The sequence below is a fragment of the Adiantum capillus-veneris genome, chromosome 11 (assembly GCF_014529385.1).
Source record: "Adiantum capillus-veneris isolate H3 chromosome 11, ASM1452938v2, whole genome shotgun sequence".
Classification (NCBI taxonomy): Eukaryota; Viridiplantae; Streptophyta; class Polypodiopsida; order Polypodiales; family Pteridaceae; genus Adiantum; species Adiantum capillus-veneris.
The window spans coordinates 86822231-86838812 of record NC_140941.1 but is presented as its reverse complement, the minus strand read 5'-3'; positions in this window follow the sequence as shown (position 1 = coordinate 86838812).

Sequence of the window (16582 nt, the reverse complement as noted above, 5' to 3'; positions counted from 1 at the left end):
CCCAACAAAACTAGTTCATCTTGAAAGTAGCAAATGGGCTCAGCAGAGAGAGGTGTGGAAAGCCAAGGGTAAAGAAAAGGTGGTTGATGAATGGTAGGAGCAAAGAGAATTGGCGACGAGAATCATAGAGGATTTAGCAAAGAAGCTGCCACAGCAGCCAGAGAATTCTGATGCTCGGGTCATTCAGAAGATACCAGCCCAGTCTTATGAGAAAGCACAACCAGATCAGTCAAGGTCTAGAACACTTGAGACCATGTTGGCTGCAGTTCAGGGACTGATGGAAGAGTTAGGGACTGATAAGAGAGCTGAAAGCACTAGAACAAAGGAATGGTATTGTGCAGATACTACCAATTCTTCAAGTTATGATAACAACTCTAATCATGAGAGGGAGGAAATTCATGTCAAGATTTGTGACAGAATTCAGAAACTCACGGTGGAGTTAGAGGACATTAGAAAAACTTTTCCTGAAGCAGCGAATTTCATCAGAGACAACGAAGGAAGGCTGAGGCGGAAGCCAGAACGGTTGACTTGGCTGCTCTCAGAGATGATGAATTGCCAGTGATCCAAGTAGATTATAAAGTTAGGAAACAACGTGAGCCACTATCTGGTGTCATACTGGATGGACGAGCAGGGGTAAACATCTTGGGGGCACATCTTCAGCAAAGGATGGGAATTACAAATTTGAAACCTGCACCTTTCAAAGTTCGAATGGCGGACCATCGAGTAGTGCATGCAACTGGTATGATAGCGAGTATGCAGATAAGAGTGGGCAAGGAAAAGTTCAAAACTAGCTTCCTAGTATTAGATGTGAAAGGCACATATGGGATGCTATTGGGGCGCCCATGGCTGCGACGAACGGCACATGCTGTTCACGACTATGCTAATCAGACTCTGACAATACAAGGTGCGAGTAGCAGAATTCAGATTTAGACGAACAACACTAGGAGCTAGAGAAAGGAGCTGAGACCCGAAGAGCTTTGCCAGAAGTATATGGTGAAGAAAATTGAGAGAATGCTGGCAGCAATGAATATTTTTCCATTAACCAAGATAGATCTCAATGCAGTGTTACTGGACAAAGATCAGGTTGAAAGCAAAAGAAGCAGTTTCCAGACTATTTCACTGAGCAGAACTTTGGCGGATAGCTAGTTCAGCTGACTGGAAGGCCAAAAGAATCAGTTGATTCCAGTACACCAGTGGATTCTGAACAAATATACTCAGAAGAAGTTAGTGGAAATCAGAATAGCAGTTCAGAGCTCCAGGGACCGTCTTTGGATTACGCTGAAGAGTCAACCAAGAGAAAAGGTGGAGGGCCTAACTGGTTACTTCCATATGATCAGGAAATAGAGGAATGGAATTTAGGTTCTGAGGAAAATCCTAGATTGATCAAAGTCAATAAACATTTGAATCCCAAGATGAAAGAGAAGGCCTGACATATGTTCCAGCAGTACAAGGATGTGTTCGCATAGGAACATACTAATCTTAAAGGAGTAGATCCAGAGGTATGTCAACATGGAATACCATTGAAACCAGATGCCAGACCAGTACGGCTGCAACGATAATGAATTCAAATTACACTAAGAAGGTGAAGGAAGAGATTGATAACCTTCTAAAGGCTGGGTTTAGTACTAAAGTAGCTAGTAATGACTGGTTGTTCCCTATTGTGGTGGTACCCGAGAAAAATGGAAAGCTTAGAGTGTGTGTGGATTATAGGAAGCTGAATGCTCAAACAATTAAGGATCCCTTTCCATTACCCTTCACGGATATGTCGCTTGATGAAATAGCAAGATATGAGATGTATTGCTTTATGGATGGTTATAGTGGCTATAACCAATTACAGATTGCTCCTGAAGACCGGAGTAAAACCACTTCCATTACTGAGTGGGGAGCATTTATGTATCTAGTAATGCCATTTGGTCTTTGCAATGTACCAACCGCTTTTCAATGATGTATGATGGAAATATTCAGTGAATTTCTTCACCGATTCCTTGCCATATTTATGAATGATTCCACTATATATTCAACAGAGGAGAAGCATTTACTTTTTCTTGAAATGGTGTTTCAGTGCTGTCAGAAAAAGCGGATCTGTTTGAACCCATTCAAATTTGTTTTCTTAGTTTGGAAAGGAAAGCTAATGGGACATGTAGTGTCCATGAATGGTATAGAAATGGCCAATGACAAGATCAAGTGTTCCAACAGGCCAAGGCGCCTCGGGATGTGTCAGATTTAAGCTCTTTCTTGGGATATATCAATTTTATAGACAATTTGTGCACAAGTTTGCTTCTCAGGCATTACCTTTTTATGAACTTACAAAGAAGACCAGCAAGTTCAGTTGGACTGATGAATGTGAGGAGAGTTTTTAGAATTTAAAGAATGCTATTATCAGTAAGACAGTCCTTCAACAACCAAACTGGGACGTCATTTTTCATGTACATGTCGATGCTTAAGGACTGGCGATGGGAGCAATACTGGCTTAGCCAAAAGGAAGAACTGATTATCTAGTGTACTTTGCCAATCGCAGGTTCAGTCAGGCTGAACAAGGGTATACAACTACTGAAAGAGAAGCCTTAGGGATGGTTTTCAGTGCTACCAAATTCAGACATTATTTGCTAGGCAAGCTATTTCATTTTTATGTGGATCATCAGGCCTTATTATTTTTGATTAATAAAGTCCTTATTCAAGGCAGACTGATACGCTGGATGATGTTTCTGATGGAATTTGAATTTTGTATTTTCCATAAGCCCTGAAAAAACCATTGTGGTGCTGATTTCCTGTCGTCTAGGAGTACGGACCTCTGAGGTGTCTTTAAGAGACGAGCCTGGATGCAGAACTATTTCAGTTAATAGCTGTGCAGAATCAAGATCCAGAATTGTATGAGGTATATCAGTTTCTTTCTAAAGGAGAATTCCTAGATAACTGGACTCAGAATCAGAAGAAGGCCCTGATTATTAAGAGTCTGAAGTTCACCATCATTGGCAGATCACTTTACTGATTGGGAGTCGATGGGGTTCTTCGTAGATGTGTGCCTAAGGAGGGATGAATGCAAGTTATTTTAGAGGCACATAATGGGGATTCTGGGGGACATTTTTCTACTGATATCACTTCCAAAAATATTATGTAGGCTGGCTTGTGGTGGCAGACTTTAATATCTGATGTCAGAAGATTTTGTAAAACTTGTGATATATGCTAAAGAGAGGCAGACCCACGGAAGCAGATATGACTCCTCTCACACCGGTTCAGCCACTGGGTGTTTTTATGAAATGGGGTCTATATTTTGTGGATCCCATCAAGAAAATTACTCCAAGGAAGAATAGGTATATATTGATGGCCACTTGTTATGTGACCAAATGGGTGGAAGCTAAGGCTCTTCCCGACAACACGGCAAAATCCACTGCTATGTTTCTATTTGAAAATATTGTTTGTCGATACAGATGTCTTGTGGAGATTGTGTCAGACCAGGATACGCATTTTATCAATGACACTATGGACATTCTCATGGATATGCTTTCAGTCAAGCATCGGAAATCAACACCATATTATTTTAGATGCAATGGGCAAGCCGAAAGCAGTAACAAGACTGTCAAGACTATTCTCACTAAGATTGTGCAGAAAGAGCCACACAAGTGGGATTTGAAACTTCAAAGTGCTCTCTGGGCATATCGAACAGCTTATAAGGTCACCACGAGATTGAGACCGTTTAGAATGGTGTATGGCACTGAAGCTATTGTGCCTATGGAATTTGTCATACCCAGTCTCAGGATGGCAGTCGAGTATGGGTTAGATTTTAATCACAATATGAAACAAAGACTGGAGGAGTTAACACAGCTGGATGAGTTAAGGCAGAGGGCTATGCTGGAACAAAAAATTGTTCAACAAAGAAGGAAACACTGGCATGACAGATGAATCAAAGTCATGGAGTTTCAGAAAGGAGATTTGGTTCTGTTATATCAATCAAAACTAGGCCCTAAAAAACTGAACTTAAAGATAGCTTGGGCAGGTCCATATGAAGTTGATTGGGTGTTCTCCAATGGCACAATAAGATTGAAAGATTTATCTAGATTACTGTTGCCAGGGGTATATAATGGGGCCAAAATCAAGCTCTATTATTCAGAAGACAGAGAGAGACTTCTAGGGATAAGGCTACTGGTAGTCTGAGAACTGAAGATCAGGAAATTCTAGAATCAGCTATTTTAAGCCTTTTTCATGTACAGCCAATTCCAGAGCCATTCAAAGGGTCGAAAAAGTCTCAGTATGACAAAACCATGGTAGTACCAGAATCAGTGAAGTGTCAAAACCAATATCAGCTTTCATGGGGAAAAGGGTTAGTTTGACTATCAGTAGTAATCATTTCAGAGACGATGGAGAGTATTAGCCAATGCATGTGTGCCACGTCATTTGGGGTGCACAAGACTCTAGGAACGGTAAGTAGTGGAGCTTTTATAGCGCGAACGCGTATAACAGTAAGGCGAGTAGGTATTTTTTCTCGTAAATCTCCTGCGCGACACCTGCCTATTGTTATCCATTCGCCATCGCCAAGCTCTGAAGTTTTGTCACTACAACCACAAACTTCTTCGTGTGAGGAAACTGCTGATTGCTATCTATCTTTACGAGCCACACCAGGGTACGGGTTTGAAGATTCAAGTAAGTTCTATTCTTCTTCCTCTACTAATTCATCGTCTTCACGGTGTATGGGTAGGAAGAAAATGTCAAAAAGGATGCATGAAACTACAGAGGAGATCCAAGCACTTATTGCTGCTGCAAAAGCTTCTCTTCCACTTATCCCTCACAGTAAAATACAGCGGTATGTGTTCACTGAGCAAGCCTAGGTATTACTCCGACCGTGGGATTTACATGTGGTTGTGCAAGCCACAAGAATTGAGTTTGACACAGCTATCATTAGATAAGTTCTTGATTCCTTCAATGTGGATGAAGGAAGTGCTATGGTCTATGGTAGGAAAGTGTCGGTAACACCTGAAAATGTTGCTTTTGCATTCAAGATACCAAATGAGCCAAAGCCATTTGTAGCAACAACAGAACATATTAGTGTAGCTCTAAAAGAAGATGCTGCTGCCAAGAAGAAACGCAAAGCCAATGCGCAAGGGGTTCCAGTAGTAGCGGGTCTGGACATTCCTGCTTCTTACCGCTTTGTAGCTGAAACTGTGAGTCTCAAATACAACCCAACTTATCTGTCAAAAGAACCGTTTGCTATGTTACTGGCAAAAAGATTGGACGCCACAATTCCAATAAATCTATGTCAGATTCTATCACATAATGTGCTTCAGCAGACTGCTAAGTTGAAATCCCAAAATGTTTTCAAAGGTTGATATGTTTGGCAATTCCTTTACGGGGAAACTTCTTCGGACGCTCATGACTAGGTAAGGATGGCTTGGAGTCAAAATCCCTTTCCGGTAACTAACAATGTGGATTTATCATCAGATGAAGAAGCCCCAGATAACCAGTTAGCTCTCACTGGACCAAAAAGGAAAGCCACGCAAGAGGAAGCTGGCAGTTCTAAAAGATCAAAAAGTACACTGGCCAAAAGCAGTGCTTTCCTTAAGGAGCTGGAAAGTCACGTCAAAATAGTGTTTGTTGAAAAGACTCCAGTAGACCAGACTTAAGCTAACCAGTCCGAATAGCCTCCCGTCCAGATCACTGGTGGAATCAACTAGCCAGCAAGGCAAATTTCCGCGACCACTAGTGCAAGAAAAGACCAGTCAGACAGGACCAGTGCTGAGCAGCCAGTGGGTCAGACTCATAAGGAAAAAGGACCAACACCTTCGAGTCCACTTGGTAAAGTTTCCGTCCCTTACAGTGAAGCAGCTTTGCATTTAACCAAGAAGGATCGGTTACAACAACTGCAGACTCATCCTCTCAAAGGACACCTACTCCTGCATAAATCTGATTATGCTACACTACCATATATGGCTCCTATCACAGTTTATGAGCCAGTTGCCTGTGACCCAGCAACGGTGAATGATGGGCTATCAGTACTTATTCAGTCGTCTTGGACACTATTGTGAATGCTATAGGATAAATGTTGGATGCCTTAGTGTCTAATTATGAATTGACCAAGTTAAAGGCTGAACTGAGGGAGACTGAGCAGCAAGTTGAGAAGTTGGAGCAAGATAGAAGAGCACAATTATTGCGGCACAGTATCCTTGAAAATCAGAGGACCATTCAGCATTTAGAAAATAAACTGTCAAAGATGGAGTCTGAGATGAGGATGCTTAGAGAAGAAAAGGAAGAGGCTGAAAGAGCTGCTGGCAGATTTGAAACCATGCTGCGAATGAAGAAAGTTGATTTCAACTCATTTGCTGACCAGTCACACTGCATTGAAAGCCACTTTGAAGGATATATCTATAATAATTTGGCTGAGATACTGAATCCAGAGGGGAATGCTATTTTCAATATAGATAATTTGAGGGCGCTCATGGAAACAATGCAGAGTGATTTGCAGGATAAACTTTCTGAATACAATAGTGCTTTGGAAAATCAAGCTATCCTGGACTATATCAAACAGCCTAACAACCTTGATGAGGCTGATGATAAAGCATTAGAAGAGGAAGAGAAGGAGGATGAACCTACAGAAAGGCATGATGATGATGACTCTCCTCCATCTCCACCTTCATGATCTGATGATGGTGGAGCAGGGGCCATAGGGGGAAATCAGCCCAATACAGACCAGCCAGACCAGTATAGGGGTCAGCAGTTCGATGATGAGCAGGCTGGAGATCAACAACCTAGCAACACTGGGAATTCACTAGTACACCAGTCACAACACAGTTCGAATGAGAAGGGGAAAGGTAAAGCTGTGACTGAGGTTCTCGAAGGTGATGAGCAACATTCATTACAACTCATCACACTGAACAAGAGACTAAGACATCAGAAAGCTCCTATGACTAGGATGTATTTGGAGGATGATATTATTTTGTCTGATCTTGAATGATTTCAACGAATATATATCGGTGCCAAAGAAATGGTCCAACATTGGAAATCAGCTGCTTTCCATGACCAAGAGGTGTGCCAACTGCCTGAGCATCCTAGCAAAATTCAATTGCTATAGAGAGTACCTAAATGGGTACTAACCTCTAATGACAAACTAGCTAATCCATACTGACAACGGCAGTCTACTGTAGACTGTCATTCCCTAGCCATCAAATTAGAGCTCCTCCTAGGGAACATGCCAACCTTTAAATGTATGAAAGGCGTCAGAGGTCAATTGAAAAAAGTTTTACTGCAAATGAAAATTTTCAGGAGAGTTCTGGATCAGAGGGTACAAGCTATTATTGAAGATCAGGCTACCACCAGTAAGGGGCCTCCAACTCAAATGACAGTAGGAGAACAAGCAACTGCTCTCCGAAAACTATTTCAGCTGGTCAGAGTAACTAGAAAGATGATGCAACAAGAGAACTAGGCTGTCCTCAAATTTTTAGAGTTTGTACCCGATTCCCCAGTCCTCCTGTATGCTTTACCAGCTAGAGAAGCTGAGTTGCCTAGGTTTTTTCCAGCAATGTATCCTCAACATCCAGAACCAGTAGATCGGCTCACATACTATAATATTACTGATGATCTTCAGGATTGGTATGAGCGATCCACTATAGAATGGAAAACTTGAAGAACACTGCTCAATGATGCTCTTCAATTAAATGATCCTGGGGAACTAAAGGAGGAGATACAGAGGGTTAAGCTGTGTATGGGACAATGGAAAATCTAGCTTAGGGGTCTCACCAAGATCACAAACCAGCTGCTGCAACTTACTATGGAGTCCTCTAAAATCCCTGAAAAGGATGTTACGGCTAAACCAAGCCTGGGGCCAAAGTACAGAGAGATGGCCGAGATTCTCTTTGAAGCTAGGATTAAAACAAATCAGCCTCTCCAGAAGGATGGATCCATACAACTTCACATTGTCATAAATTGGATGAATTCGTCTAACAAAAGACAAACGCATGCTCTATGATCTCAACACCAAAACCTATCATCCTCTCACGTATTATGAAGTGGAAATGACCACAGAAAGGCGGGATCAGCTTGAGCAGGAGGCCATTTACAGACTTATCCTGAAGGACAATGCTGGCACTGGGACTTCTGAAACACCAACATGATCGAAGGGCAAGAGAAAGCGGGTTCAGTGGATGGATACTGGGTAGTTCCATCTCACAATCCAATGGTGTATTTTTCCAATTCTCAGAGTAAGACGATGGATTTTTTCAGCCAATTTTAGAATCAGAAAGTGGATTTTTCCAGTAAGCTGCTGGAATTTCTTTGGCTGGACACCCTTAGAATTACAATTATAGGGGTGTCAAGCACTCAACAAGCATGAAGTATGGAATAAAGTCAGCAATACCAGGAGAGTTAGCAACTTCAGAAGAGTACTATCATGAAGAACATAGGCCAACTCATGAGGAACATCGGCCAACCCAGCAAGAAGGCGAAGAGGTTCCTCAACACCTCAGAAGAATCAGACGCTGTATTTTTTTTCAGAAATCGACGAAGAAAGTCTCAACAGGCGAGAACTGTCTCCTTGAAGCCGACAGTGGTACAATCAGTAATTACCATGACGGTTACCACAATAACCTCAAGAGGCTATAAATAGGATCCATTACATAGTAATTGGACTGCTTGTACTTTTGACTTCTTACTCTTAGTCTCTTGGTTTTAGTCTCCGAAGCGTTACAATCTCTTCACCTGTAATTCTACTCTGTGATCATTACTTTAGTAGTCAATTGGGCTTCAGTCTGTTATACCTTGTACTTGTTCTTCATAAACTCTGAATTTGAACCTGAAACATTTTTCCAGTCATTCAGTCTGTTTCTAGTCCCAGTAGAGTATCTCAGTTCAGTTAACTATTTCAGTCCAGTTTCCCTATTCCATTCCAATTTCACTAACTAAACTGACGATTTTCCAGTAGCTGTAAATTCCAACACTGAAATCAGATATCTAAAGAGATCACCTCCAATTCCATGAATGCATGGACCTAAAGTGCTCACTTTGTGGAGCGCCTTAGTCTTTTCAGATCAGAGATCAAAGTTACGGTTACCAAGATATCGCTAGATTAAATTTCACCGGGGGCTAGTTCCGTACTAGTCTGGTCGGCTCGGTCGGGGTGCCATTTGGGAATTTTGGCCTCTTCAGCAGGGTTTGTATGCGTTCTATGCAGCTTGAGAGGTCTACAGGGATTTACGGCTCGTCAAGCAGAGTCCGATCTGATGAGATAATACAGCTTGAGGCCGGTATCAGTTGCCGACACTACTGAGATGGATAATTTTGGCATTATTTGAGAAGCTGATACACAAATGAGTGCGAAGGGAATGCCTTCCAGCAAGTGCAATCACCTTCACGTGCATCTTAGAAGCATGTGGCATTATTTAAGATGCTGGTATGGACAACAAAATTCACGACGATATTGTTAGTCAAGGACTGTTGGCGGAAGAGTTCGTGCTTGGCAATATCTTGATTGACTGTGCAATGCATGAGGGCTCTTGGCTAAACATGCCGTGCTCAATGATGCTTTGGGTGATTAATGTGGTGCCTTACAAAAGCATAAAGCTATTGATGAGGTTTCATTATAAGATGTCGTCTCGTGGAGTGCAGAGAATGCCAACCTTGCCGGTGCCTTGCTTGATATGCATGCCAAATGTGGTGCCTTTATGAAGCTTAAGGGCCAAGAGACCGCCCATATTCACAAAGGGGAAGCCGGCCACCCAAAGGCCTGTTTAATGGCTGCCCAAAAAGGGGTTTTAAGTGTGAATAAAGGGGAAAATAAAAGGGAAGGAAGCGTGAGCAGCGAGCAGGGCGACGACAGGCAGCGGGTAAGGGGATGCATAGGGTGACACACAGCTCAGATGGCCTTGACGTTGAAACGTGAAATGATCAAAATGCTCGGATGCCCCATTTGACACCGACGGCAACAGATTTGGTGTTGGTTCGACCCTCAGCCTGCCAATTCAGCAAGGCGCTTGTCACGCCGTTGTGAGAAGCTAAGAAGGGATGCTTTTAAGCGCTGGAACCACGTGGGCTAATGACAGGCCAGGGATTTCGAATTGCCCACTACGCTAACGAAGTAACGAGAGATGCATGAGGAGAAGAAACAAGGGGAGTTTTAGGGGAAGCAAAGGAGAGAAAGGGCATGAAGCACGGAGCAGAAGAAGAAGGTCGAGGCATTATCTCTCTTGCTCTCGCGTAAGAAAGGAGTCGGAGAGGAGGAAAAATGTCTCTCTCTCTTGATCTCAAAACTAAGCAAGGTGCTTCTTCTCTCTCTCTCGGATTGAAGCAAACAGAGGAGAGAATACTCAAGAGGAGGATTTGCTTGAACAAGGAAGAAGGGTATCGCTTGAGAAGTCGATGAAAGGAGTCGAAGAGGAGAAAAAATGACTCTCTCCCTCGATCTCGAAACTAAGCAAGGTGCTAAAGTCTCTCTCTCTCTCTCTCTCTCTCTCTCTCTCTCTCTCTCGGAGAAAGCAGGAGGCTTTTCTCTCTCTCTCAAGCTCGGTAAGAGGAATCACTAGCATACAGAGCTTGAAGGCAATTGAAGCAAGTCGCTTAGAGGAGAAAGTCGAAGCTTGTGAGCGGCAATGAAGACAGTGCAAAGCAAATAGAGGAGGAAGTTGCAAAATATTTGACAATAAGTGAAGCATGATGATTGAGGCAGTGAGCAGAATTAAAGTTCACAAAATCCAAGGGCAGTTGAAGCAGATAAAGCACCAAGAGAGAATTAACATCATTGTCATCAACTAGAGATTGATTAAAAATCCTGTTAAGTCTAGTGTCGTTAACGGCCCGATTAATCTTGTAAATCGGGAGCTTAAACTTCTAGTTATTAGATGATCCAAGTGACGGTATAGCTAACAGTCTACTTTGGCTAAGGATTAAGTTGTACTTTAAAGCTTGACTTGATTAATTGAAGTTTACGGTGCTTGTCATAGTCTTTTTCACCTACTGTTCTTATTCTCTCTCACACCTCTCACAGCAAGAGGCCCGACGCCTTTCCGACTCACGTTTCGAACACATATCCACCGACAACGTATAGTTTTTTTTGATGGCACAAGTGTCACAAAGCACGAAAAGCATCTCTTTGTCTTTAAATATTATAATTTGCAAATCTTCACCTCCATACAAATTTTAAATGCAAAATCTCATTTGTGATGTGAGGTCATAGAGCTTTTGGTGAAGGCTCCCTAGAGAGATGCTATTGTAATCAGCCTATAGAGGCTTCCTTCATCCCTTTTTTCGATAGATCTCTAATGTAGTACAAATGTTTTAGCATATTGCAACATCTCTATCGTCTTTCTTATGCTGTGATTCATAACTTGTCTCTTGGTTTATTGTTAGTTACCATTTTCTCCTTCTGTCAGTACCTCTTGTAGCACAAACAATATGGCATGGTTTTCATGATTTTTTTTTCAATACGTACGTAGCACAATATTCCAGAATCATTTTCTCTTTCTAGCAATCTTGTGAGTATTATATTTTAAGTTGGTTAATGCTTTTAATTAGCACCAGCTAGTACAAAATTTTATCTGCTCATATCTATAAATACGCCTACATTCAGCTTCAGCTATAACCACTTTCTACAACATGTATGATGATACTACATGGTCTTCTGTGATTTATTTCATTAATTCAGGTTAGAAAAAGTCATGACATTTGTAGGGATTAAAATCTAATGTACTTACAAATTTATGAAAATTTTCTTGCTAAATTACTCATTCTCATATTTTTCTACTTCTTAATTATACTCAATTTGGTCAACACCATTATCCTCATCACATTTTTATGGCAATACAAATATTTGGCTGGCATGCACTCACCCACATGATTTGATCACCGTCTTCAAATTTTAATTTTAATTTATTTTTCCTAACTCTTTTTGTATCTAATCATTCCCAAAGAGTTCTGCAGACCATAATGTGGACTATTTCCTTTTTGAGTTTATTATAAGCACACCATTAAGGACAAACATGTATGGTCTACAACAATTTGATAACTCGTATCTTTGTTTTAATTTTGCAACATTATTTTACAACTTTGGTTGTGTGGCTATTCGATTGAGTAGACTAACCCTCTTACACAAGGTTGGGCCCAAACTCTTTGTTATGGCGACTGCTCCATTCAAACAGAACATTACAGGAAACAAACTCAACTTAGTTGGATTGCATATCACCTTGATAATAAGCTATTTCTTCATCGAACCTCCTGGAATTTTGTTTATGACACCCCTCGATCCAAATTATGACTCCTTCAATTATAGCTATCTCTGCATGCACACACAGGTACATGATTTTTCAAATGCAGCATACCCTCCAGCTATGTACATCAAGTACATCACTCCTCTTTTCATGTTTTGTTTATTTGCATTGTCTTATACGCTATGTAATCAGGCACCTCTAACATTTTGGCTCCTACTTGCCCTGAATGGAATTTTGTTGAAAGATTTGTCTTCAAGCTCTGTAGCTACTCATATGAGCTAAGGTGCTCTGGGATCGTGAACAATGATATGTAAGTATTTTGCTACTCAAACATGCTCCAATTTGGTACCAGGTAAATGTTTTGTAAATTTTTATATTTTGTCTAGTCCGTTGGTCACATGCACACAGATTCGCCGATTTAGGCAGTGTGTAAATACTCATCTTGGTATAGATTATTTGATTTATGCAACACTAATTGTCTGTAGTGCATATCCGCCGATTTAGGCAGCACGAGTGCAAATTTTTCGATTTAGGCAGCAGACCGACAAATTATGCATTTGTTATTTTAAATAAAAATAAATACAACTCTGCCGCTTTAGGTACCATTAGTGCAAATTCATCAATTGAGGCAACACCAATAACATCATGCTGCAGTGGCTGGCCATCACTGTCCCTAGTATAATTTTGTTACCCGAGTACATAATGAAAGTGATTTGGATTTGGATTCACATATTGGCTTTAAAATTGGGTTTGAAATTGGTATATGATGATTTTTTGTTGCGACAGTGTTTATGAAATTGCACTTGACATTTATGAAAATTGGTGATGAGTGTGACCAATGATATCCTGAATCATCAAGATAAGACATATACTGCTTATTCTAGTGGTATGGGACACTAGAATATGCAATATGTGGATAAAACATAAACAAATTGTTTAAATTTATAAATTTTTCTTTCAATAGATAATATTTCTACCATAAAATGCTAACCGTTGTTTTTTTGACAATTCTAATTTGCAGATACTTATCTTCGCAACTGAGGAATTTTGCTTTCAAACAAAGAGGTATGTAATGGAAATTGATATATAGCTTTTTACTACAGCCGATAAGTGGAAAAGGATTGATTGAACTAAGGCCTATGTGAAAGGATATAACAATTATGTTCACTCTATTATTCGAGTGCTCTTTATGAGCTTTGGCCATTTATGTACGGCCGGTCAGTTTGTACTTATTATGAGCATTCAAGAAATCGATAAATAAATACATGCAAGAAGAAAATGCTCACGCTTGCACGGGTGAGATTGCACCCAGTGCTTGTGTGTACTCTTCTCTTATCTTCTCTTCTCTCTCATTGTGCCGGTGTAGCACTTCGCTCTAGGAGGTGATGTACACATGCTCTTCTACTCTCTCTCGCTCTTTGTATCTCTTTGGTCACATATAGCATGCATTATACATTGTACGATTCGTTAGGTATACAAATCTATTGTTTTATTGCTTGTAGTGTGCTATTCTGGGTATAATAAATCTCCTATTGCTCTCTCTACCCTATCGCTCTAGTCTCTATGCTCTCTCTCTCTCTCTCTCTCTCTCTCTCTCTCTATCAAATTACGCTCAACTTACCCCTCTCTACCTCGCTATATAGAGAGGGAAAATTAAGTGTAGGTAAAGAGAGGGATGATTAGGTATCTACCTCCCGCCAAAATTATGGCTCTAAGTGGAGCCCGTGTTTTGTGTTGTACGCAGTGGAAGAGTCCTCCCATTACTGTAGGGTGCAAGATATATGTGTGTGTAGGTTTAGATTTAGGATTATTTAAAACAATGCGAACTTCAAAATAGCTTGTCCTTGAGCTATTTGCGCATATATGTACTCTTGCAAATATGTTGCATGTAGCTTGTTAGGTTTAGATATATAGTCATTTGCAAGCTCACATGCACAAATGACTCACAATATAGTTGTTTTTGAAGTCTGCAAGCGTTTTTGCGTCCGGACTTTGAAAACAGCTTGTTCACAAGCTGTTCACGCATGTGAACTTGCAAATAGCTTTGCATGTAGCTTCCATGGGTTTAGGTAGGTAGAGAGCGAGATGAATATGTGCCTCACATGCGCAAATGATTGCGGAAAAGTCGTTTCTGAAGTTCGCTATGTTTTTGCCTCTTAAAATTTTACGAACTTTGATTTTTCCGCAAGCCATTTGCACGTGTGAGCTTACAGATAGCTTGCATGTAGCTGCTGTAGAGTGCTTCACAAAAGAGCTTCTTTATTGTGCTCCTTTCTCAGCATGTCTTCACAATAAGAGAGCTCGCCATCACCACCATGTGAAACCTTTTTGAATATGCAATGAATGTGAGGATACAGTCACTCAATTGAAATGTATATGAAACTTGGAAAAAGAGTATGCGTTCAAAAATGTGTGCGATTTATGTATATGTATATTTAAGATTATGTACGTGACCAATAAAGACGATATTATAACCTGGTGGTCCTGATCTCCGTGTACAATCCAAGCGAGGTGTGCGGGGATCGGACATGGCTAGAGAATATGAAGTACTCTACACTAGCTAGATAGGACATGGCTTGAGCTGAACAAGAGGCAAAGGGGGGTTTGCCCACTACATGGATTGTCATGTAGACGTGGATGTGCAAATTTGTCGCACCCATAAATATAGGAAATGACCAATAAATACGAGATTATAACCCGGTACTTCTGATCTCCGTACACCTCTAGACCGAGGTGTGCAGGGATCGGGCACTGCTAGAGAATTTGAGGTACGGTTTACAATGTGTTTTATGGTTGATTGCTGAGAGAGAGAGAGAGAGAGAATTTATGTTTAGGGTTCAAGATATTCACAATCATTATGAGTATTGAAAATTAAGGGGGGCCATCCGATTGAGAGTCTATCTTGCAACAAGGATCTTATGTCCTTGTAATCAATGCAAACATGTTGTGTGATGAACAATGCACGTTTCTTTAAAGCACGTTCACAAGTTTGGTGAGTTTGATCCATCTATTATAAATTAAGTTGTTGCCAATTACAACTCTTTGGACTCTAATACTGGCCAACAAGCAGCGATATAGCAACCTAATAGACGTGTTCGTTGAGCCCAAATTGAAGAAATGATTGAGACGATCATAGATTAAAAAAAGGCTTGTCTATGATGACATGAAATGTGAGGCCGACACACCCTTGTATGATGGAGCACGAGTGTCTAGATTGAAGGCACACCTGGTTCTTCTCAATGTGCAAGTAAAGTTTAGATGGAGTGACACCAGTGTCACAATTTTTTTAGATAATCTCCTTGCAATGTGTCAACTTCAATAAAAAACTATATATGTATAATGTACCAAACTACGAGATATGTTATTGTGTTTCTCTGTGTAGATTGCTAGAGGAGCACATTGTGCCAGTTGATAATGTGATATTAGATTTTAGAGAGGATGGAAGAAAGATCCTATGAACCTTGGGGATGGATTAAAATTTCATTCAAGCTTGTTCTAATGACTGCATTCTTTTCAGGGGGGAATATGTGTACATGCAAAAGTGTCCAAAATGATATCGAATGGATCTCCATGGGCAAAAAGTGCTACAATATTTTTCTGTGCTGCCTTGTATATCAAGCATTTCTTGGAATGCACTTGTCCATGACTGCTCTAGCAACATGGCATGAGGAGAACAGATCTTTGGATGGTGTGCTACAGATCCCTGCAGATTGTGTGGCATGGAAACATATCGACAACACGTGGCCGGATTTTGCTAGGAAAGCTCCAAATTTGCGCCTCGGCAATGGATGGCATAAATCCATTTGGTCTGAGGTCGACATCTTACAGTGTATGGCCAAGTTTCATTGTCAACTACTACATTCCCCCGTGGTTGATGACTAAGAAGGGACATCTATTTTTAATCTTGATTGAGCTGGGGTGGTATAAAGTGAAGAATATGGATGTGTATATTTATCCACTATTGGAAGAGGTGCAACAATTGTGGACATGCATAGAAGTGGTGGATATGAGCCGACATACATGTCAACGCAATGCTTTGATCAAAGGCATTCTAATGTGGACAATGCATGACTATCTTGGGCTAGCAGAATGCTCAGGTGAGACTCAAACTCTTGTGACAGGGTTTATTGTCATGTGATGGGTGCAGGGCTTCAGTTGGTTTACTGTCGTGTGTATGGGTGCAAGGCTTTAGACAAGTAGTTACAACGCATGCACCACATGTGGCCCTAGACTTAATGTACATCAAGAGCAAATATATGAAGGTCATCCAGCCCATATCCCAAAGAATCACAAGTTATGAGAGGGTTTCTTGGGAAGAGAGCCACTTAGGATGCCTGCTCGAGCATGGTTAGAGAGCAGGAGATGGTGTGAAAACAGTCTACCCCTAGGGATTAAGAGAC